The following is a 23,626-nucleotide window of genomic DNA, read 5'->3' on the forward strand; positions in this document are numbered from 1 at the left end:
GGGCTTTGGATTGACGGTGAATGGGTGCGCTGTTAAGGCACTCCTTGTGATAGGTCACCGGTTCAAATCCCCTGGGGGTACTTAGGTTAGTCTTAACTAGAAAAAAAAAAAAAAAAATTATTAATGAATTATAATGAGAATATACTTGTATGGTTAGAATTTAAAATATAATTAATAAGTTATAATGCAAAATTTATATATCAATTTTTTAATTTTTAAGGCTCACGGCAAATCAAGTGACATTGATCTTTCCACTTGTAAAAAAGATAACAAATTACAGATAAATTAATCCGGTCACTCGTAAGAAAAAAAAACAGCGAATTACTGATAACGCGCGGAGAAAAATTGCATACAGTGCTGTCATAAGAATCCAGCTAAAGAAAGTAACGAGAAACAGAAACAATCTATTTCAATATCTACGTTAAGGAATAACACTTCTCAATATCTGTAATTTTCGCTCCATTGTAAAGCCACAGACTAATAATTGTACAATATTGAAGAAACATAATTTTTTTGAGATTAGTCACCTCATGAATTTTTGGTCGACATACATAACATAAGAACCTACGCCACAGGCTTTCTCATGTGATTAATAACATAAGAAGCTACGCCACAGGGTAATAACTATACTATCGATCGAATATTGAAGAAACTGGAACTTGTTAATAACATAAGAGGCTACGCCACAAGGTAATAACTGTACTATCGATCGAATATTGAAGAAACTGGAACTCTTCAATATTCGATCGTAGTACAGTTATTACCCTGTGGCTTTCTGTTTCCGCGACGAAACTGTATATACCGAAAAACTACGCATACTTGCCTTAATATTCATAAGGATACTTGCCTTCATATTCATATGGAAATATTCTGGAGAGGGTTCTTAGAGGAGGAATGCATGAAGTCCGAAATGCGTTTCAACATGGGAAAGGCATTCTCAGATTTGGGATTGCAGAGATGAAAGCCGTGGCCTTCGCCTTCCGTCATAACCAGATCAGCGTCTTTGCCTGCCTTCTTTAAACCTTCGTAGTACAGAGCAGCACGATCTGTCAGCAGATCCTTCTCTGCCACGAATACAAGCATTCGTTCATACACCAGAGTGGACAGATCAGGAGAACGGGGTCCAACTGGGTTAGAAAAGGGGTGGTCTTTATCCGCTCCTGCAGGGAGGACGATGCTCCATAGTGCATCCAAAATCTCTTTAAAACGCTCCGCCTCCGCCTCCGCCTGTGGCCCAACTTCGCGGCCAACTGGTTCTTTCCCGCCAAACGCGGGGTGAATCAGAATGGCCCCTTGTAAACACAGCCCATCCCAATTCCTCCCACTCGCAAGGATGCCCACCTGGTGCACCATGTTGGCCCCTGCGCTGCCTCCAGCAAAGAAAACCTTGCTGAAGTCTGCGTGTGAAGCGAGCCACGGATCCACAGACACTCCTTCTAGTGCCATTGCTTGGCGGTCAAGCCACTCAAGAACACCGGAACAATCGTCATAAGCCGCAGGGAGGCAATGCTCCGGCGCTCTCCTGTACTCCACCGACAGGTATATCACCTTGGCCTCTGTAGCGACTTCACTGATATAGTTGTGATAAAGCGGCGAGACAGCCGATCCGATACAGAAAGCCCCTCCGTGAATGTACAAAAGTGCCAGAACTTTCTGTTTTCCATCGGTCACTTCTAACGGAGGAAGGAAGAGGCGAACGAAGACGCCTGTTTCAGGATCGATGACGATGTCCTTGGATGCCACTCCTCCCTTGGATTCATTCCCGAGCTGCGAAGAAGGGGAACTGTGCCCTCATCGAGCAAGAGTCCAGCCGTCCCGTCTTTGTAGATCCTCAGCAGACGGGAAAACTCAGCTACGACAGATAAAGAAGAAGATGATTCCTCTAGGTATGGCGTTGGTAGTGCTGCTATCAATAGCTAAGCCTAGAGAGAGAGAGCATACAGTTACAATACCAGATCCAGATGATTGCATTTAAAGCTCCAATACCCTGATAATTCCCCAACGTACCATGATTTTAATAACTAACCTTACGTTCCATTAATATTATATCATAAACCAGGAAATGTTTTGGCCCTTACGTTCATGAAATGCTTGCCGGGCCCCACACTTGTGTAATGGGACGTAATTTGGTGCAAACTTTTAAACACTAGTTTCCATTACGGTCCACCGGTTACTGTCCAATGAGGTGTGGTATCACCATAAATTACGGAAAGTTTATTTCTATCGGTTGCATTTAGGGGTGATGGTATTTATTTGTATTTTTTTATCTAATCATTAAATATATATATATATTTGAAAAAAAAATTATAACTACACAGTAAAGTGTTTTTCTTTGAAATGAACTCTCTTTTTATTAGGTTAGGTGTTAGAGGATTGAAATAATTTCTTTGTTAATCTCATAACTAACTTCTTGTCTCTGAACTGACTTGCTCATTAATCTCATAACCTAACTGATTCCAAATACCGGGCGATGCCTCTGAAAACGAAAGGTTACTGTCCATTTGAATTGAACAAGGGTTCGAGCCGCCTTGCTTTAGTATGCAGATACTTGATCTAGAAGAGACATTGGTGGAAAAAGTCACTCGCAGTGTTGAGATTCAAGTGCCTACGGACGATCTCTTCTCTCTTTCTTTTGCAAGAAACAACCGCCCTTCTTATTTCTTCCACATGTATGAAAAGCGAACACAAGTTTTGATCAAAGGGAACGCCAGAACAATGGAATCCTGTGCAACTACATCTCACTGGTTAAAGACGGGATCTAGTAAAGTTTTAAAGATATTTTCTTCCATTTGAACGAATTGTTTTCAATTCCTTCACGCTTTGACGAAGCTGGAAATAAATGTCTTATGAACGAGGTTTCAGGTGGGGCGTTTGATAATGCAACAACCTATAGCAAGGATGGGCTTTACAGTGTATTGGGTTGTCCTACATTTTTGGATGGTTGTGACATTATTGTTAAAAAAAATCACTAGCGAGCTTGGCTGGATATTTTAACGGCAGCATGAGGTGTCACTATGTTGAGGTATATCGTAATGATTCCTGTCACCTCTACTAAAGCCTAAAAAACTAGAAATACATATGTTTCTCACAGCTCATTTGTGGTTATTTTTCAGTGTTTCCAGGTATTTCAATTTTCAGGTAGTTTCTATTGAACAAAATGCCTTTCACATCCCATAAAGCACTCTCCTAGCAATGGATTCAAAAAGGAAGGAACCGAAAATTCCCCATTCATAACGAAATTATTTGTTTTATCTCCACAGGCTTTACATCGATTAAGTCATGGTCATATAAGTCCGTTAGAGTGGGGGCGGTTTGATTAGACACTCTTTGATGTGATCCTTCACTTCCCACTTGGAAATGTCGAAGCCATCTCCGTCCTTGAATATCACCATCGTCACCCTCGTCTCATCAAAAACCATCTTCTTGCACGCCAATGGCACATGATCGTTTGCCTTTAGAAACTCCCTTGTTAACTTCTTCACTATCGCCTCCACAATCCCGTAGATGTGATTCAGAGCCTCCTCTTCTTTACATCTAGGGTGGTCTTTCATGTAATATTCAATACTAGAAGCCAATTCTCCACGAGCCTTCTGTGCTTTATATGTCTTTGTGTCATCCTCCAGGCGAGAAATGAGTTATGAGTTTATTCAGCTCTGTAAGAACACATCTCCCTCTATAATCCACTTTCTCCAACGCCTCTTGCAATAGCAGTTGCCCATCCATTATCAACACTCCACTCAGCAGAAGTATACACCATTATCAACACTCCACTCAGCAGAAGTATACATTGACCGATGGAAGTGTTCCCATTCTTGTTGTACTCGTCCAAGCTAGGCACATAGTCAGCAACTAACCACTCAGCTTCTTCATAATAACCCAGAAGATAATCTTCCCACTGTTCCATATCAATGGATCCAGATAATAATATAAAAATCAGTATCAAACCCCATGTTAATCAATTAATACATAAATCCTTTCGTCTTAAAAGTCTTGTATGCATGTATTAACAAAACAATTCAATTCCACTTACTCCCTTTCTTAAAAAGCTAACCAATTCACGCCTCTGTTCCTTCTCTGCCTCCTAAGAAACTTCGTGAACTATGTCATAATATATTTTGTAACATAGTTTCATATACTCTTGAAGGTTTTTTGTATAAGAGATGTCCCACCTTAAAAGGTTGGGCCAACGTGACTTAATTAGAATAATCATCATAATCTGTATAAATTGATCCCTTAATTTGTATAACTTATGTTTAATTAGTTGCAGCATCATGTAATGGAAACAAAGTGATCTGCAATGCAATGTGATCCAATCGTGATGACCTGTCCCTACCTTCTAAGAGCCTCAATGAATAGCTTCAATTCATCAAGGGTTCCATATGTGTCGTACATATCGTCCATAACAGTCTGCAAACAAGCAACTTTCGTAAAGAGGAATATGCATTTTCCATACTGGGGCTCATACGTACTCACCGCTATTAAGAAGTAGAAGTCCAGCAGCCTCTCCCGAGCAAAGGTGAAGAGAGGAAAACCCAAATCTCTAAACCAGTTGTGATGTGAAGTGCATGTAGAGTCAGACATGATCAGAACATCTAATGATTGAGATGGTTTTAATTTTGTAGGTGAAACGGTTATAATTTTCTTTATTAAAACTATTAGTTACCTGGTGATATTCTTCATCTCTTCTTGGTGGATGGACTGGACAATGTTGAAGTCCAACTTTGCCAACTCCAAAATATTTTCATTGTCCCGTAGGGCAGCCTGAAATTAGAATATGCAACGCCCTCTCAATCCCATAATATATAGTATTATATTTATGAGGAAGAAAAGAATGTTCAGGTTATGCAATTATTATATGATGCTCAAAATTACTTGTAAATGCTTTTTGCCAAGCGTGCATATCTGGGCGATACACTTGATAGTATCTCTTTGCTTCCACTCTAGGGACACTGGCATGCCATGAAGTCTTCAACACATATTTAATCTGGCAGTGGCAAAGGAAAAAAAAAATATTAAATCTCATAATGATTAGGAATTCACCCAATCCTTTGTATCAAGCAAACAAGCGACAAGTATATGTATGTTATGTGCAGTTACCTCTTCGCTTAGGTTTTTCCTGTGGTTCCATGAGCTGAAAGTCCCGCTTTTCTCAAGAGCTTCTCTCAAATATTTAATAGTGAAGCTTTTAGCTTCATCCAAAATGTTTTCTCCCAGAACCTCTATAAAGGCTCAACATGCTTGCTACATCTCTGTTGAAGTGACCGGTCGAACAAATGAATTGCCCATCAACATCTTTGAAGTTCACGAAAACGACTGTTAATAAAACGATCTTCAAATGTTAGAGCATGGAACAGTTAATGATGTGTCGAAAAATCCAGGGCACACTTTTTGCTATTATCTTGAAGCATCTTTTTAGATAGAAAATTAAGTAAAATTGATACCTACCTGGAGATACATTGTAACGATGCAGCCGAAATCCCAAAGCGGTGGTCTCAATATCTACTATGGGGTTCAGGCTTCCCCACCCAATTCCTCGATCATTCCAATGTTTGTATGAGATAGATTTTGCCAATTTCACACAGAAGGATTTTTCAGAGGAAATATGGATTCTTAGGCTAGTAAAATATAATTTTCCATTGTCACCTGTAAACATAATCCAGAGCTTCCTTGATTTCCTTTTCAAAATGTCTATCGATTCGAAGGTGTTCAACATTATCCATGATCAGGAGGCATTCCATCAGATCTACTGGATACAAGCAGGCATAATTAGCGGAGGATTTTAAAACCTACAAAAGGTTTGAGGTGCTCAATGAAAAATGGCTATGATTGGTCGGATGTGTTAGTTGTTAGCTAGGTTAGTGCTGACTCTTTACCTTTAATAAGCTGCCTACTTACTTTTACTGTTACCAACAACCCTACTTTTTGATCAACCGCTATTTACTACCTCCGTGGCAAGTTCATCATCTCCAGGGCACGGGCAACAAGAGAATAACTTGGGCAAGCAGCAAGTTTGAAGAAGGTAGGTCTCCAGTTCATAAGGTTGATGAGGGTAGTGAGTCAAGTGATAGAAGGTAGGCAGCAATCTTGTAGGTATTTTTTTTCAGATGACAAAGTTCTCTATTGCAAAAAATGCTTTTCGGTAAAACCGATGGTTTAGGTTCCCCTTTATCATTGTTTTCAGACATAGTGTTCTAGCCCTTGCTTATCTTAGAAGTTCTTTATGGTGCAATCCTTGAAGACTCCATTGTTTCAACTGTTTAAAATCTGGCCTGTCATCTAGCATAAGGTGTTACTATTTTTTGATCTTAGTAAATGGTATAAAGCATAAGGTTTTTTTTTTTTTTTAACTACTTTTTGGGTTTTACCTAAATCTCTTTTAAGTGGTTGGAAGATTCCATATCTCAAGCATAAGGTATTGTCATTTTTTGATCTTAGTAAATAGTATAAAGCATAAGTTTTTTTTTTAACTTTTTGGGTTTTACCTAAATCTCTTTTAAGTGGTTGGAGAATTTTGGCTACTTAAATCTCTTTTAAGTGGTTGGAAGATTTTAGCTACCTTATCAACAGGACACTCATTCCAAATTCCATTATATATGAATGTTTTTTTCCATTACAAAGGCTTACTTTTCCATATCTCAGGCATAAGGTGTTACCATTTTTTGTTTTAACTACCTTATCAATAAAACACTCATTCCAAATTCCATTATATATGAATGTTTTTTAGCCTCAAGAAATTTAATATTCTTTTAAGTAATGCTTTGAATATCATGGAAATTAATCAATGCTATAACATTATCTTATGTCTTAATTTAAATTTAAATATTTTAAAGAGCAGTTATTTTATCTTTTAATTTCATGTATTAGTTCTTTTATATTAAAAAAAATGGGATCCCTTGCATTATTTAATAAATCTATTAAAATAAATTTATACTATAATTATTTATTTTCATTCAATTTAATTTTTCCAGTTAAAACAATATGAGAACATTGATAGAAAATCAAACTTCCAAGATGAACATTATGAGTCTTTTCCATATCTCAAGCATAAGGTGTCACCATTTTTTGATCTTAGTAAATGGTATAAAGCATAGGTTTTTTTTTGCTTTCTGGGTTTTACCTAAATCTCGTTTAAGTGGTTGGAAAATTTTGGCTACCTCTAATAAGACACTAATTCAAAATTCCATTATACATGAATGTTCTTTTCCATTACAAAGGCTTAAGATGTTAGTGCAATATTTTTTTTCCATTACAAAGGCTTAAGATGTTAGTGCAATGAGATATATTTAAGGCAATGTAAAAATTCAATAGGTCTAGGATGGATTATTATTTATTTATTGAACTATTTTTCCTAAACACAAATTCTGATTAGATAATGGACAAATTTAATGTTTGTTTTCTCACTTTAGATGGATTTGATCTTTGTTGTCAAGAATCTTGTGCATTTGATGATGCATATCTATTTTGTACAAGAAAATTGGTGTTGGTGAGCCAATAATTTTGGTGGCAAATTCTTCCATGAATAGTGAGAAGATCAAAATTTATTGAGCTACCTTATCAATAAGACACTCATTCCAAACTCCATTATATATGAATGTTTTTTTCAATTAAAAAGGCTTAGATGTTAATGCAATGTTTTTTTTCTAAATAAACATTTAATTTATAATTTCCAAAAGAGTTGTTTGTTGATTTTGTAATACTTGCCATTGAGCATGCTAAATTTGATGGAATTGAATGGAGCTCTTGTAACTAGGGGAGAAAATGCTTCAACTTTGTACAACTGAGAACTAATTGAGGAAATCATGATTGGGGACGACAAGTTAATTCACTTTTCAGGAGTTGAGATGGGATAAGCTTGTACTATAGTCCTGAGATTAGGAAAGTAATTATATAACATCAATGAACACAATTTCAGGAGTTGAGTTGGGATAAGATTGTACCATAGTCCTGAGAGTAGCAAAGTAATATCAATGAACACAATTCAGAGGGAAAACAAGCAGCAAAGCCAGGTGCAGATACATTGAGTGATCGTACTGAAAATTCTTACCTTAGCAATTCAGGTGCAAATTCTAAGTAATATACACGATGACTCTAGAGAAATGATGTTGAACGAGTAGGCTCCTAAATTACAAAGGTGTTTCCACTAGAGAGAAATAATGTTCAACAAGGAGGCCCCTAAATTACAAAAGGTGTTTCCACTCCACAGAAATGATTTTCAACTTCCGCACAATTTTCTTGCAATTAAACCAATAGCCGCCAAATTCAGCGATTACAGTAGTTTCATTTGATAGCAGCCTTGCAACCAACCAATTTTGACTAGTGAATATAAAAAATAATCCTACTGTAAATGTATCCTCTAAGGGCAAAGCCAATGAAAAGAGATTATTTGAGGCGTGAATATGTTTGAATAGAATATTGACGGAACACCTTTGGGTACAAAAACTTACGGCGTTTCCTTTGCAACATCTGATGCAAATGCTAGTTGAGTTACAATTAAAAAAATTATTATTATTATTATTATTATCTAATTTTATGGGACAAAAGACCCACCTCCCTGCAGTGATTTGACTACTAAATTTACGAAAACATACATGCTCTACCATATATAATGACACCAAATTATTAATTAATTTAACATTATGAATGAATATGTTTAATCATTATATATATATATATATATATATATATATAATATCTTTTATAATTGTAATATATAACATCTTTTATAATCAAGTTACAATTAAAAAAAAATTATTATTATCTAATTTTGTGGAACAAAGGACCCCACACACACACACACACACATATATATATATATAATTTAGTTGAAACATTTTTATAATCAAGTTACAATTAAAAAATTTATTATTATTATTTAATTTTGTGAGCTAAAAGATTTATTTGGATGATTTTACTGCTAAATCTAACAAAGCATACATACTCTACTCTACTCTTCCCCTTCGTGTAACCTCTCCAAAAAAAACACATACAACCCACTTAAACTATATACCACACCATACAAAACCTATATTACAAAACTTATATTAAAAAAAAGATAACACATAACCATCTTTTTAATTATATTGTTTTGGAAAATGTTTCCCATCATAATCTATGTATCTATGTATCAGTATAGAGTGAGGTGTTGAGTGAGATGTAGTTTGATTGCTGGCTATGCGTGGTAAATGATATTGTTTTGGTACAAGTCTTCGGAACCCCAAAGTTTCTCTAACAACTTCTTTCCTATCACGTCTCATCTAAGGTCCCATTGCCCTTGAGAATCTTTTTAATTTCCATCCTTCCAGGTATGACTTGAACAAAGCATCTATCTAATCCTTTAATTAGATAAGTGCAATATATGTATCTCAATCATACACGTCGCTGTAATAATATAATTAAAAAAGCATGTCCACATATGGTAATTAAAAGCAGTTGTCTGTAACGCGACTTTTTGAAAGCTTTTCCGGCGGGTTTTTCCGGTGAAAATCCGGCAGCAATTTATTGGAATCGCAAGTTTGATAGCTAGTTTCTGCACAATCAAAGCATCCTAGGGGTTTTTCAGGGTGCTGAATCCGAATATGCAGTTAAAAAACCATTTTAACTGCAACAAATCATGATTTAATCTCAATTTCTTCCGCCGGATTCCGTCACCGGAATCTCCAAAAAGTTGCATTATAGACAACTCCAATTTAAAACCCATGTCCACATTAATTGAGCCCTGGGTATGACGGTTATTATGGACTCTGAACATCTCGAATATCCCGGTTACTATTGTTAGGGTTATTCTAATCCGTGATAACGGGGATATTAAAAATTGAGCGAAATTGTATGGAAACGCGGCAATAACCAATACATCACGGTGAAGTATTCTATTTAGTAACTCTGAGCGGCGGATTGTTGATTCCGTGAATATTCGGAATCGGGTGGATATGGGTGCCCTCAAAAAATTGACTGTTCCATGTCTGTTAGATTTCCAATATTCAGAGAATCAACAATCAACGTAAGGATGCCCATTCAGTAATATGATTGAAATATAATTTATTAATTATATTATTATAGTAAGTGCAGTGACGTGTTGGAGATATATTTTACTAATTATATTATTATTTTATTGGGTAGAAGATAGATATAATTTATATTAATTATATTATTAATAAATTATAATATAATTGTTGTATGTTTAGTCTTATTTATTTTTTAATTTTTTTGATTTTATTATTATATAATTATGTAGTGGGTAATGTGTTTGAGATATATTTTATTAATTATATTATTATTATAATGGGTGTAAGATAGATATAATTTATATAATTTATAAAGTGTAATCTAATTGTATTTGTAGTATATTTTATTTTTTAGATTTATTTGATTTTTTTAATATTTTTTTTTTTTTTTGAAATTGCAAATTTAAATTAGTTAATATGTATTTTCATTATTTAAATTATTTTAAACTTAAAATTTATTTATATATAAAAAAATATAGTTTATATAACTAAAAATTACACTTTACAAAAATATCATTAAATTTTCAAATAACAAAATATAAAAAGTTTACATTATATATATATATATACACACATACACTTTTTCTAATTATTTTAAGGATGAATGACATTAGCTATTAGAAAAGCTTAAGCAATTTAAATGATTGATGTGATTATTTAGAAAGTAGATCTTTAAATATCTCTTAAAGGTTTTGGTTTTTGTTTTTGTTTTTTGTTTTGTTTTGTTTTGTTGATTTGTTATTAGATGCATATATGTTGTGATAGTATTTTGAGATGTATATTTTGATAACATAGTTGCAACATTATGTTTTTGTTGGTATTTATGATATAGCACCATACTAGATAGAGGCATATAGAAGACTTGTAATTTTGTTTCATACCAGAGAATGTACTGGTACATAATATAAACGAGTGTTCATCAAAAAAGAAAAAAGAAAAAAATAATAAATAAATAAATCTATCTACAAACAAAAGCCTTCACAACTTAATTTAATGACATTATAATAATTTATTTGAACCTAAAGTGATAAGACAAAACATTTGGTTATAAACATGGAATGTGTATATATATAGGTTAATTGCCCATGAAGTGGGAAGACATTTTTTGATTATAAATAGTTTAGTTGAGGTCCAAGCAAAAGGAAAACTATTTTTTATTAATTAAATTATTATGGTAGTATAATGGAAGTTAGATATAATTTATTTACATTTGGACATAGATTATGTAACACTCCTCATGGAACACTCCTCCAATGATTGTAAATATTGTGAATTACTTGCATTTACTTTGATTACTTAAGACTTAAGAATTAATGGGAGTAGTGGAAACCTAACAGGAATTTAGATTAATTAAATTGTAGTCGTTTGATTAATTAAAGTGTATTGTTGTGTTATTCTAAAGACAGATAAATAGCTAGGGAAAATCTTGGAATTCACCGAGGGAACTTTAAATAGAAACTCTTTTACCTGAAAGTTACAAATCAGTTATCTTTTTATCGTTTGAGATAAAAGATTATATCAAAATATGAGAGCCCAAAAACCTAGAGAGGAACTTTAAAGATAAACCCTTCTACCAGATAGTTGCAAATCACTTACCTTTCTATCCTTTGAGAAAAAGTATGAACTCAAAAGATGAGAGCCTTCGAAGGCAACCGAGAGAGGAAGTTGGAAGCATCAGGAAGAAAGGAATTGGATTCAGAAGCCAACACGAGATGTTGTGAGGATGAGGTAGGACGTTGCCTTGAGGTATTCTTGAGTTGCACAAAGACCCAATGGAAGCCTCAAGACTAATGCAAGTTCCAGGTTGGAACTAGTGGGGATTTGTTGTGTGAGAACTAACCATATAGGGTTACTAATAAAGAAATGTTATGGTAAAAAGATGCTTGAGGGAGAGAAAATGATGTAACTATCTTTCTCAAGGTTTGGTGGTGTGGTTACCATGTGAATTACTAGTCTACCTCATTTAGCAATAAGTATTCATACCAGAATGCTAGTGGAAGTATCAAGTCTATGTATAATTATATTATTGAATTTTTTTCCCTTTATAAAAATGGAATCCATATGGCTACAAGAATATAAAATGTGTTTGTGATCTAAAGATTAATATGTTGGGTGAAACAAAATGAAAATATAGATGTAAATGCATTTTATGATTAGAAGTTATGAATTGTGCATTAACGCATGACTATCCCTCTATGAGAACAGATTCAAGTAAGTATAAGTGTGGAAACTATCGTGTTATTGCTTGTGATAATATATACATATAACTTCTTTCGAAGAAAAATACTAGGAATGTAATGGGAAAATCAAATACTACAAGAGTTAGTTCCAATGTAATGATGAACCACTAGCTAAAAACCAGATAACTATCAAAATGAATGTGGGGTAACATATTTTGTAGTAAATAAAGTTAAGTAGTCACTATCACACTCAGAGAGAGTCCACAATTATAGTATCAAAGAACAGGAACATTAATCGAGGATTCTCGATAAGGTTAGTCCATGGGTAAGGCTAGACTGAGACAGCCACCTGAGGACAGTCTTGAACCAAAACCAGACTAGGAAAACAATACTAACTGCCTAAACTAATTATAGATTAAATTATTGCAAACCCCTATACATTTGAAATTCATGAAAGAATTTTATAATACATCATCTAATTTCTAGAGCAATGGGTAATTTCATAAACACTGTAAACCATGCAAAGAATCTGATGTAAACCAGAACAAGTTTTAATTCTGGCAATAAACCCTAAGGCACACAGTTCTGGCTATTTACAAGGGATCGACACAAGGAAAATAATTGCATTTATGTGGCATATAAGTATGCATATCAGACAAAACTTCAGTAGCAAGAATACTACAATCACTATACATGCTGAAGAAAATAGATACAAACCCTTCTCACACATTTTGAGCCTAACAAAGTTACAATACATAACACAATATTAAGAAGAGAGATGTTCATTGCTACAACTAATAGTATGTGTCTTTATTTTTCATTAACCCAAAACTCGACCGTCATTTCACAATTCGGGGTTTCAGAACAAATACATTATAATTCCAATAGAGACTCTATGTAAGGAAGAGAAGTTAAATTGTTGCACTTGTATGATAAATCCTTCATTAGAATTCTATGCCAAGAAAACCCTGTGTGTAGAACCCATAAAATAAAAACCGTGAGTCTGTTAACATGTTGGACATGTTACCTGTGCAAGAAAACTACATGCAACACCATTAGTGTAAGAAGCCATTTAGGCAGGACTATGATAACAAAACATTGACAAGGAAGGGGATCTTTCCATCTTACTTGAAGAAAACATGTCGCTCGACCAGTTGTTGTTACCCTGAGAACCAAAGAAGGGTGAACCCTAGAATCAGATTGTGTGAAGTTTCAATTAACATATTCAGACTCCAAAATCCAATGTATTACCCTTTGCCTACAAACCTTGGCAAGCCTAAGTGTAAAATGTAGGAGCCACTTCCATTCATGGGATATAAACCCTGCAAATTTTACCGTTGAATGTCAAGATTATGCTAGGGAGAAGGGGCTGATAGAACAAAAGGAAAAATTCTCAGACATAACTGAGTACCAAATGAGATAATGGTAGCCAATCTGCAAGGGTTGTAATAGAGCTCACCCAAAAAACCACTCTCGCTTCACAGGTGTAAGCTTATGGTACTTTGAGAAAGTTCGTCGAGTTATCCAAAGTGTTGGGCAACTGACACCCCCTCATTGCACCATGAAATGGGATAAAGACATTAGACCAATATACAACATTAATGTATAATATTAATAACAACCATACTATAGAGAATATATATATATATATATGGTTTGAATGAGTATGGAACCTCGAACCCTATTCATTAATTATATTTCATTAAAACATCAAATAGCGTATAGACATACCTCTATGACCTTGGAAAATTTGGTACAAGGAAAATCTTGAAGCATTTTAAAAATAAATATTTGACAGAATGGTTTTATGACAAGAAAGTAAAGGAGTTTCATGAGTTAAAGTTGGGACATCTTATAATGGACAAATTTATGACCAAGTTTACATCCTTGTTAAGATGTTTCTTATACATTCGTCAAGAAAAAACTAAAGTTCAATGCTTTGTTAGTAGTCTATTTGTATATATGAAGGAAAGCTTAGAATTTGATAACCCCAAGGTAATGGATGAGGCAATCTGTAAGTCTCGAATTTAGTATCAGAAAATCAGGCAAAAGGGGGATAGGTGTAAAGGCTCGTCACATAAGAAAGGGTAGAAAAAACTTTCAAAACACTGGAAACATAAATACTAGAAGTTTAAAGAATGCAAAAAAGATTCAACCGAATAGATAATTTGGGAAAAATCAAAAGAGAATTAAATGGAAAAACAAACCTAAACAAATAGAGGTATCAAGCAAGTTGGATTTTGATCCATCAGAAAAACCACCTTTACAGTGTTGGGGTTGTTGGGAACCTCACTAAAATAAAAAATTCCCCAGCATGCGAGACTAGAGTAGACTGCTAATGTTCAGGAAGCTTCTATGGTCAGTGAGGTAGTAAGGAGCATACTAAAAATCAATGTTGCCTTGGAAGATCATCAAGTGGATTACCAACCTACCATGGTACAGTTGGAAGGTAAGTTATTCAACCAGAGTATGTCTATTTTGGTATCTTCGAGAGTAATTTTGAGTTATGTCAACCCTAAGGTAGTGGGAAAATGTCATTTACAAATTTATAAATTAAAAAACCCTAGATTGTATAATTAGCTACCAAATCCAAGAGAAAAGTGATTGTTAAGGTAACAGATTGTTCAATTGAAATAAGAAGATGACAAATTAATGTTAATATGAATATATTGCCATTAGGATATTATGACATGTTGATTGGAATGTATGAGTTAGAGGGGCATTGGTACTTAGTGAATTGCAAAGAAAAATATATTAACTACGTTGTTGAAGATGGCTCCAGGAAAGAAATCCAGGGGGTCAAGAAGCCAATAAGATTACATCCCATTATTGCCTCTTAGTTAGGAAATATGTTAGGAAGTGCTATTCAATATAAATTTTCAAGTTGGGTATTCTAATACTAAGTATAAGACAACCTCCATAGAAAACATACAAGTAATCAAAGACTTTACTGATGTGTTTCCTAAGAACATACCTAGACTACCCCTAAAGCAGTTCATTAACTTTACAATATAGTTCATCACTGGAGCATTCTAGTGTCAAAAGCCCCATACTGTATGAATATACCTGAGCTAATAGAGCTCAAGATGTAGTTACAAGAAATGCTCGAAAAAGGGTACATCTGCCTAAGCATGTCACCTTAGGGATCTCCAATCTTGTTTATAAGGAAAAAGGATGGAACTTTGAGACTTTCCATTGATTATAGGTAGCTTAAAAAATTAACTGTCAAGAAAACGTACCCATTGCCTTAAATTGACGATTTATTTGATCATGTCAAAGGTGCTACTGTCTTCTCTAAGATCGATTTGTGATTGGGTTACCATCAAATTAGAGTAAAAGAGGTGGACATTTGTAAGAAAACATTTAGAACTCATTATGGACATTACGAGTTTGTGGTCTTGCCATTTGGATTGACCAATGTGCTAGCAACATTCATTAGTTTAATGCATGTTATTTTTCACCCATTCCTATATAAATTTGTATTGATATTCATAGATGATATCTTGGTTTATTCTAGAAATCTAGACGAATATAAAGAACATATGCAAATAGTGCTGCAAGATTTATGGGAACATCAGTTGTATGTTAAATTTAGCAAGTGTGATTTTTATAAGGACCAAATCCAATACTTGGGACATGTCATTTTAGCTGAAGGTATAACAGTTGACCCTGAAAATATTAGAAGCATTATGGAATGGCATGTACTAGAAAATGTAGTTGATATATGATCCTTCATGGGTCTGGAAGGGTACTATGGTCATTTTATTGAGGGGTTTTCCTAAATTTCTTATCCGATTACTTCTTTGTAAAAGAAAGGAAGGGATTTCAAGTAGAAACTTGGCTGCCAACGAAGTTTTGATTAGCTGAAGCAGTTATTAACCACTACCACCATGTTAAAAATTGATGACCCAAACAAGGAATTTGTTTTCTGCACAAAAGCTTGTTAAGAAGGGTTTAGGTGGGTGTTAATGCATGATGGAAAAGTGATAGCATATGAGTCCTGGAAGCTGAAGGAACATGAGAAGAGATATTTTTCTTATGAATTGGAATTAACTATTGTAGTCCATGCAATGAAAGTATGGAGACACTATCTATTGGGAAAAATGTTTTTACTGATGACATACCATAGTGTTGAAATATGGCAACAAGAATATTCCCATTTAATTTTTCCTTGAATTAAATTGTGAATTTAAATCGAATTTAGTCTTAACAGCTACTTGGAAATAATTAATTAATTAATTTTTAAATTAATTAGTTGGAGCAATTCAAGTTAGAAGTCTTTTTGAAGTCATGCAAGAGTTATCCCTTAAATTAAGGAGATAAGATTGAGTTATCTTTGAGTTGTAAATAGTTAACTTAGTTTACTGAGTTAAGTCCAGTTAAATTAGTTCCAAATAGTTTGAGGAACTAATAGTGAGTTAACAGTTAGTTGATGCATTAATGCACTCAACAAGTGCTACTCTAGTTAGCTGAAGATTCCCTCATCATAAACTCATGCATGTCTATTACGAGAACGACCTAGTTGATATTAATGTTCAAGGAAAGTGTACTATTAGTTGCATGTGTTTTCTCATGAAGAAAACTCATGCATGCGGTCAAGGACTCATCCTTTAGGATTGCGCAGCTTTGAAGGCTTGGTTTTCCACTTGGTAATAGGCTAATCATCCACAAAGAGCAACACAAGGAAATAGGAGCTTGGAGGGTCGAGAGGAAGGCGAGATAGAAGCTAAGATTTCCTGTGAGCAGCTGTGAGGATTGTACTGAGAGATGACTAGCTATGAGAGCTAAGGATTTGTATAATTCCTATGTATTTCCACCATGTATGATAATACAATATTGTGGGGTTTCTATCTGTGACTTTCCCCAAAGTATTTTCATGTGTATTATGCCATTGATTCTTCTTCTTCTAGTTTTATTATTCAGCTCGATCTTTAAGCTTCTACAAATTGATAGTAGAAGTAGGTTATGGTATTCTTCTTTGATTTATATTGCATTATCAAGTTAACCTATCACAAATTTTCTACATGGTATTGGAGCCGTGAACAATATACTGAGAAGAGAATTTAAAGTTTGAAGTTCGAGGTTGTAGGTGAAAATCTAATTCATATCATACTTCAAGGTTGGCCAATGGCGTTCTATGGCTTGAAACTCGAGTATGCCTTGCAAGGTAGCTCAAATTACATAGCATGGAAAGATAGAATGGAGGTTGTATTAGAAGACAATGGATTGAAGGAATTCATTGATCAAGAAATCCCAAAGCCAACTTTAACTAATGCACAAGAGTTGGCTGAGTGGAAGAAGTGTATGGTGAAGGCGAGACAGATCATCCTTGAGAGAGTTTGAGACCATATTGTTTCGAGTCTCCATGGGAAGGATACTCAATTTTCAATGCAGAAGACATTGAAGGACCTCTACCAGAACAGTAGTGACCAAAGGAATTTGGTGCTCAAGGATAAGCTTCAAAGGATCAAGATGGAGAAGGGAGATACTATTTCCACATATCTGAACAAGCTCACCACCTACAGAGATGAGCTTGGCAGTGTGGGAATAACTACTATCAATGATGATATGGTGAGCCTCACTCTCCTTGGCCTTCCAAAGAGTTGGAACAGCTATCAGGACTCTGTGAAGGGAAGGGAGAAATTGTCGAATTGGGAACGACTATGGTTGGATCTTATGCAGGAGGAGATTAGGAGGAGCACACGCGATGATTCTTCATCAAAGTATGATGATGAAGAAAATATGGCCTTAGCAAGTAATGCATGGAAAGGGAAGGGGAAGGCTTCCCATTTCAAATCAAATTCTTCTCATGGAGGGAAGAAGGGTGACATGTCTAAAGTAAGATGCTTTAATTGTCACAAGATGGGACATTATGCGACTAATTTCCCATCGAATAATTCCAAGAAGGGATCCTTGGAAGGATCAGAAGGTGAGGCATTAACCTCTCAGTTCGAAATTGACTTTACCCTCATCGCATGCATGGTGTCATTGATGATGGGTTGTGTTTGGTATCTTGATAGTGGAGCCTCATTCCACATGACCAGTGATAAAAATTTATTCAGTGCCTTAGAGGAGAAAGACCTCAATATGCGCATAGATATGGGTGATGACGGAAGGTATAGTGTTTCAGGAGTGGGCATGGTTACTTTTCAGAGGGAGAATGGAGGTCCTCTCACCTTGACAGATGTGATGTATGTGCCTGGACTAAAGAAGAAATTGGTATCGGTCATGATGTTGGAGGACAAAGGCTATGATGTTGTCTTCAGTACAGGAAAGGAATTCCTAAGACACATAGCCATGGGTCAAACCAAGAGGATAGGGATTTGGGTGAAGAATCTCTATAAACTGGAGGTAGATTATTATGAAGCATTAAGTATAAAAGCAGAATTGGTGCAAAGCAAAGGCATTGGTGAGTTGTGGCACAGGTAGTTGGACCATTTGCATCATGGGGCTTTGAAGATAATGAAACAGATATCTATAGGACTTCCCAAAGGTAAACTTGAGAAAGTTGACACATGCAAAGGTTGTACCTTGGGATAGTACACCAAGTCTTCCCTTCATGATCGAGACAGTCGATCAGAGGCTATCTTAGAGCGAGTTCATACTGATTTGTGTGGACCATTATCAATGACATCCATAGTGAAGCAAAGGTATTATGTGATTTTCATTGATGACTATTCTCGTAAATGATGGATTTATTTCATGTAGAAGAAGGACCAAACCTTCACAAAGTTTTGTGAGTTCAAAGCTTTGGTTGAGAAAGAGTCAGGGAAGAAGATCAAGGCCTTGAGAAGCGACAAGGGTGGAGAATATGTCTCTTAAGAGTTTAAGGAATTTTGTGCAATGGAAGGAATTAAATGAGATATGACAACACTTTGTAACCCACAACAAAATGGGGTGGCTGAGAGGAAGAATAGAAATATTGTAGGCACAACACGAGCAATATTGCATGACTAAGGCCTACCACTTCACTTGTGGGTTGAGGCATGCAACACAATGGTCTATTTTCAGAATAGAAGCTCGCATCGCATACTTGGGATGAAGACACCAGAGGAAGCTTTCTCTCATAAGAGACCAGATGTGTGTCACTTCAGGATCTTTCACTCATCAGTATATTTCCATGTGACAAAGGCTGCATGGAAGAAGCTTTAGCCAACAACAGAGTTGGGGATGTTTGTGGGGTACATTGATACACCTCACAACTATCGGGTGTACTTTCCTGCCAGTCCGAGGACAGTGGTTTGTAGAGATCTCAAGTTTGATGAGCATAAGGCCATGCGAGTTTCCCTTGAGAGGGAGCTCCAACTACAGGCTGTGGAGGAACTGTTGGTTCCTAAGGAGGAGGAGCCTCAAACTAATGCAGAGTAGCCACATGCAGAGGTTCCAGGAGTGCAGACATCCACTCAAGCAGAGTCTTCGAGAGATAGACGGAAGTGAACAAGAGAAGCTGACAAATTGTTGGAGGATGCGAGAGAGAATGTGGGAGCACCATCTTCTCACGGAAGATAGAGGATGTCACTTGAGAGGTACGCTGGATACATGGCCCTTACTGGGGAATGTGTTGAGACCGAGCCATCTTCCTTTGAGGAAGCTATGCAGCAGCCAATTTGGGTTGATTCTATGGTGGAGGAGTATGACTCCATAGTTCGTAACAGTGTTTGGGACGTGGTTCCGAGACCAGAGAACAAATGAGTTGTGAGTTCCTGTTGGATTTACAAGGTAAAGCAAACTGCTAATGGTAGTGTGGAGAAGCATAAGGCAAGATTTGCTGCCTGTGGCTTTTCACAAGTCGAGAGGATCATGTTGATGCAATATATTTTGACAGAGGAGCAAGATGCTGACATTTTGACAAAGGCATTGTCAAAGTGTAAATTCGAGTTTCATAGAGACAGGATCAGGGTGGCTGATAATCCCTTTCTTGTTGAGAGGGAGTGTTGAAATATGGCAACAATAATATTCCAATTTAATTTGTCCTTGAATTAAATTGTGAATTAAAATTGAATTTAGTCTTAACAGCTACTTGAAAATAATTAATTTATTTATTTTTAAATTAATTAGTTGGAGAAATTCAAGTTAGAAGTCTTTCTGAAGTCATGCAAGAGTTATCCATTAAATTAAGGAGATAAGATTGAGTTACATTTGAGTTGTAAATAGTTAACTTAGTTTACTGAGTTAAGTCCAGTTAAATTAGTTCCAAACGGTTTGAGGAACTAATAGTGAGTTAACAGTTAGTTGATGCATTAATGCACTCAACTAGTGCTACTCCAGTTAGCTGAATATTCCCTCATCATAAACTCATGCATGTCTATTATGAGAAATACCCAGTTGAGATTAATGTTCAAGGACAATGTACTATCAATTGCATGTGTTTTGTCATGGAGAAAACTCATGCATGCAGTCAAGGATTCATCCTTGAGGATTGTGCAGTTTTGATAGCTTGGTTTTCCACTTGGTAATAGGCTAATCATCCACAAGGAACAATAAAAGGAAATAGGAGCTTGGAGGGCAAAGAGGAAGGCAGGAGAGAAGCCAAGAATTCCTATGAGCATATGTGAGGATTGTACTGAGAGATGGCTAGCTGTGAGAACTAAGGCTTTGTATAATTCCTATGTATTTCCACCATGTATGATAATACATAGTGTGGGGTTTTTATCTGTGACTTTCCCCAAAGTATTTTCATGTGTATTGTGCCATTGATTCTTTTTATTCTAGTTATATTGTTCAACTCAGTCTTTAAGCTTCCACAAATTGATAGTAGAAGTAGGTTAAATAGTATTCTGCTTTGATTTATATACAATTATTGGGTTAACCTATCACATATCTTATACACATAACAATCTAACGAGTTATTTTAAGCAACCTAACTTGAATGCCCATCAAGCAAGATAGAATGTGTTTCTTAGTGAATACAAATTCAATATTAAGCATCTAAAGGGTAAGGAAAAAAGTGTAGCAGATGCATTAAGTCGGAGGGTACATTGTGTGTATGAACTTCACTACCACCAAATAGAATTTAAATTCTTGGAACAGATTAAAGAGGTTGCCCAAAAATATCTAGAATATAAGTTTTTGTGGCAATAATCCTTTCAGATTAAGAACTCTGGAAAACAGTTTGAATATAGTATTAATGAGGATCATTTGCTAACTTAAGGGGAGGGTATATGTCCCTAACCAGATTCTAGTTAGACAACTGATTCTGGATGAATCTCACATAAGTCCTTATGTTTCCCACCTTGGTTATCAAAATTTGTTATCTGCAATAAAAAATGACTACTTATGGCCAGCAATGAGAAAATATATTGCAAAGTATTTAGCAAAATGTTTAGAATGTTAGCAAGCTAAATCTGAACTCCAACACCTTATTGGCCTACTCCATCCACTACCCATTCCAAAGTGGAAATGGGAAGTCACATTAGAGGAAATTTTAGCCTAAAAGTGGCCTCCTAAGGAAAAAAATATAAAATAATAATTAAAATAATAAAATAATAGTTATGAATTTTGGAGGAGAAAAAAGAAAACTACTTTTTTATTGTATTTTTTTATTATCTAATTATGTTTTTACTCAAATTTAAAGTGTAAACACTTTTTGAATGTGGAATTAAATTATGCATCCAACGAGTACCCATTAAGCATACTTTTGAGAAGACCCACATTGATAAAAATTCCAGATGCGTTAAAAAAGACATGTTCAACAAATTTTTTTAATGTATCTATAATTTTTATCAATGTGAATCTTCTCAAAATAATGCATAATGGGTACTCATTGGATGCAGAATTTAATAATGCATCCAATGAGTGTCTAAACTTTAAATTTGAGTAAACCTATAAGGAGATAAGCCAAAAATACAAATAAAACAGTTGCTTTTTTTCTTTTCCCTCCAAAATATTTACATGTACCTCTTTTTAAATTTAAAGGATTTTGATTGGTTTATATTTTGATTGATTCAAAGATTCATTAGTGGGTTAAAGTAGCATATAGAGACTAGATTGAGTTTGATGAACCACAGTCACTGGAGGAAGATATCAGGAAACTAAAGCATTGTTATGAGCAGTCAAAGTGTAAAACTAAGCCTAAGCATTAACTGAAGGGAAATGAGAAATTTGAGGGGAAGTGGCCATCGAAGCGAAGAAAACCTCATGATGTAGGTGAGAAATAAATGGTGTTCCTTACAAGAAGTTTAATGTAGTTGAAAAGGGACATGGGTCACAACTTGGAGAGAAACAAAATAGAGGTGATGGTAGAGGACCATTACAGTGTTGGATATGTGGAAATGATTATTGCAAGAAGGATTGTCCATTATATTAGGGTGTAATTCCTCAGATCTATAATGCTAAGGTGACGCAGACGGTTGGGGATGTGGGCCATAACATTCCTCATATTTATGTAGCTATGGACAACAAGTAGGCAAATCACTAAGAATCCATTATTGAGATGGAAGGTAAGCTCTATTGCCAAGTTGTTTCTATTTTGATTGACCCTAGATCTAATTATAGTTATGTTGATTCTGACCTGGTGGATAAGTGTGGCTTGAGAAAATAAGAGCATGTAGAGTCTCGATTGGTGCAGTTGGCTATAGATACTAAGAAGAGAGTTCATCACTAGGTGAGATCTTATGAATTTGAGTTGGATGGTATGCCTACATCAACACATCTAAATGTGCTTCCATTGGTATCATATAATATTATATTTGGTATGGATTGGTTGTACCTCCACAAAACCAAAGTAGATTTCTATGACAAGGCTATTGAATGCTTGCATGATAATGAGAAAAAGAGAATCTTGTAGGGAAAGAAGAAGCCTACATCAGTGAGGATCATTACAGCTATGCAAGCCAAGTGCAATGATAGAGAGGGATTGTGTACTATTTGCAGTCCATATTTCCAGTGACAAGGGTAAGAATGTTGAGGATGCATAAATATTCAAGAGTTACCCAGAATTATAGTAGTTTCAGGATGTGTTTCCAGCAGAGATTTCAGATTTTTCTCCTCACAAGGAAGTGGAATTTTCTATTGATTTGGTACCATGGGAAACACAATCATCGAAGGAACCTTACAAGATGAGTACTCCAGAGTTAGTGGAATTAAGGTTGCAGTTGAAAGAAATGACTGACTATGGGTACATTAGGCCAAGTGTATTTCCTTAGGGTGCACTAGTATTATTTTGAAGAAGGAGGATGGTTCTATTAGGTTATGTATTAACTACATGTAGTTGAAGAAGGTAACCATCAAGAACAAGTATCCATTACCAAGGATTGATGATCTATTTGAATAGTTGAAGGGAGAAGTAGTGTTATCAAAGATTGATTTGAGATCAGGATACCATCAAGTATTCATTAAAGAAGAGAACACCTACAAGACTTCTTTTTAGACCAGGTATGGGCATTATTAGTTTCTTTTAATTTATTTTGGTTTCACTAATGCTCCAACTAATTTGATGTGCTTGAT

General features: G+C 35.3%; 2 pseudogenes; both read right to left on the minus strand.

Annotated features, from left to right (window-relative positions):
• Positions 1-855: 855 nt before the first annotated feature.
• Positions 856-1,971, minus strand: LOC149239582 (putative carboxylesterase 13; annotated as a pseudogene).
• Positions 1,972-3,296: 1,325 nt separating this feature from the next.
• The window catches only part of LOC149239583 (alpha-bisabolene synthase-like), a 49,420-nt pseudogene continuing 29,090 nt past the window's right edge, over positions 3,297-23,626 (minus strand).

Source organism: Pinus tabuliformis, chromosome 8, assembly GCF_031772625.1.
Source record: "Pinus tabuliformis cultivar Carrire ecotype Pingquan chromosome 8, CPIR1, whole genome shotgun sequence".
Lineage (NCBI taxonomy): Eukaryota > Viridiplantae > Streptophyta > Pinopsida > Pinales > Pinaceae > Pinus > Pinus tabuliformis.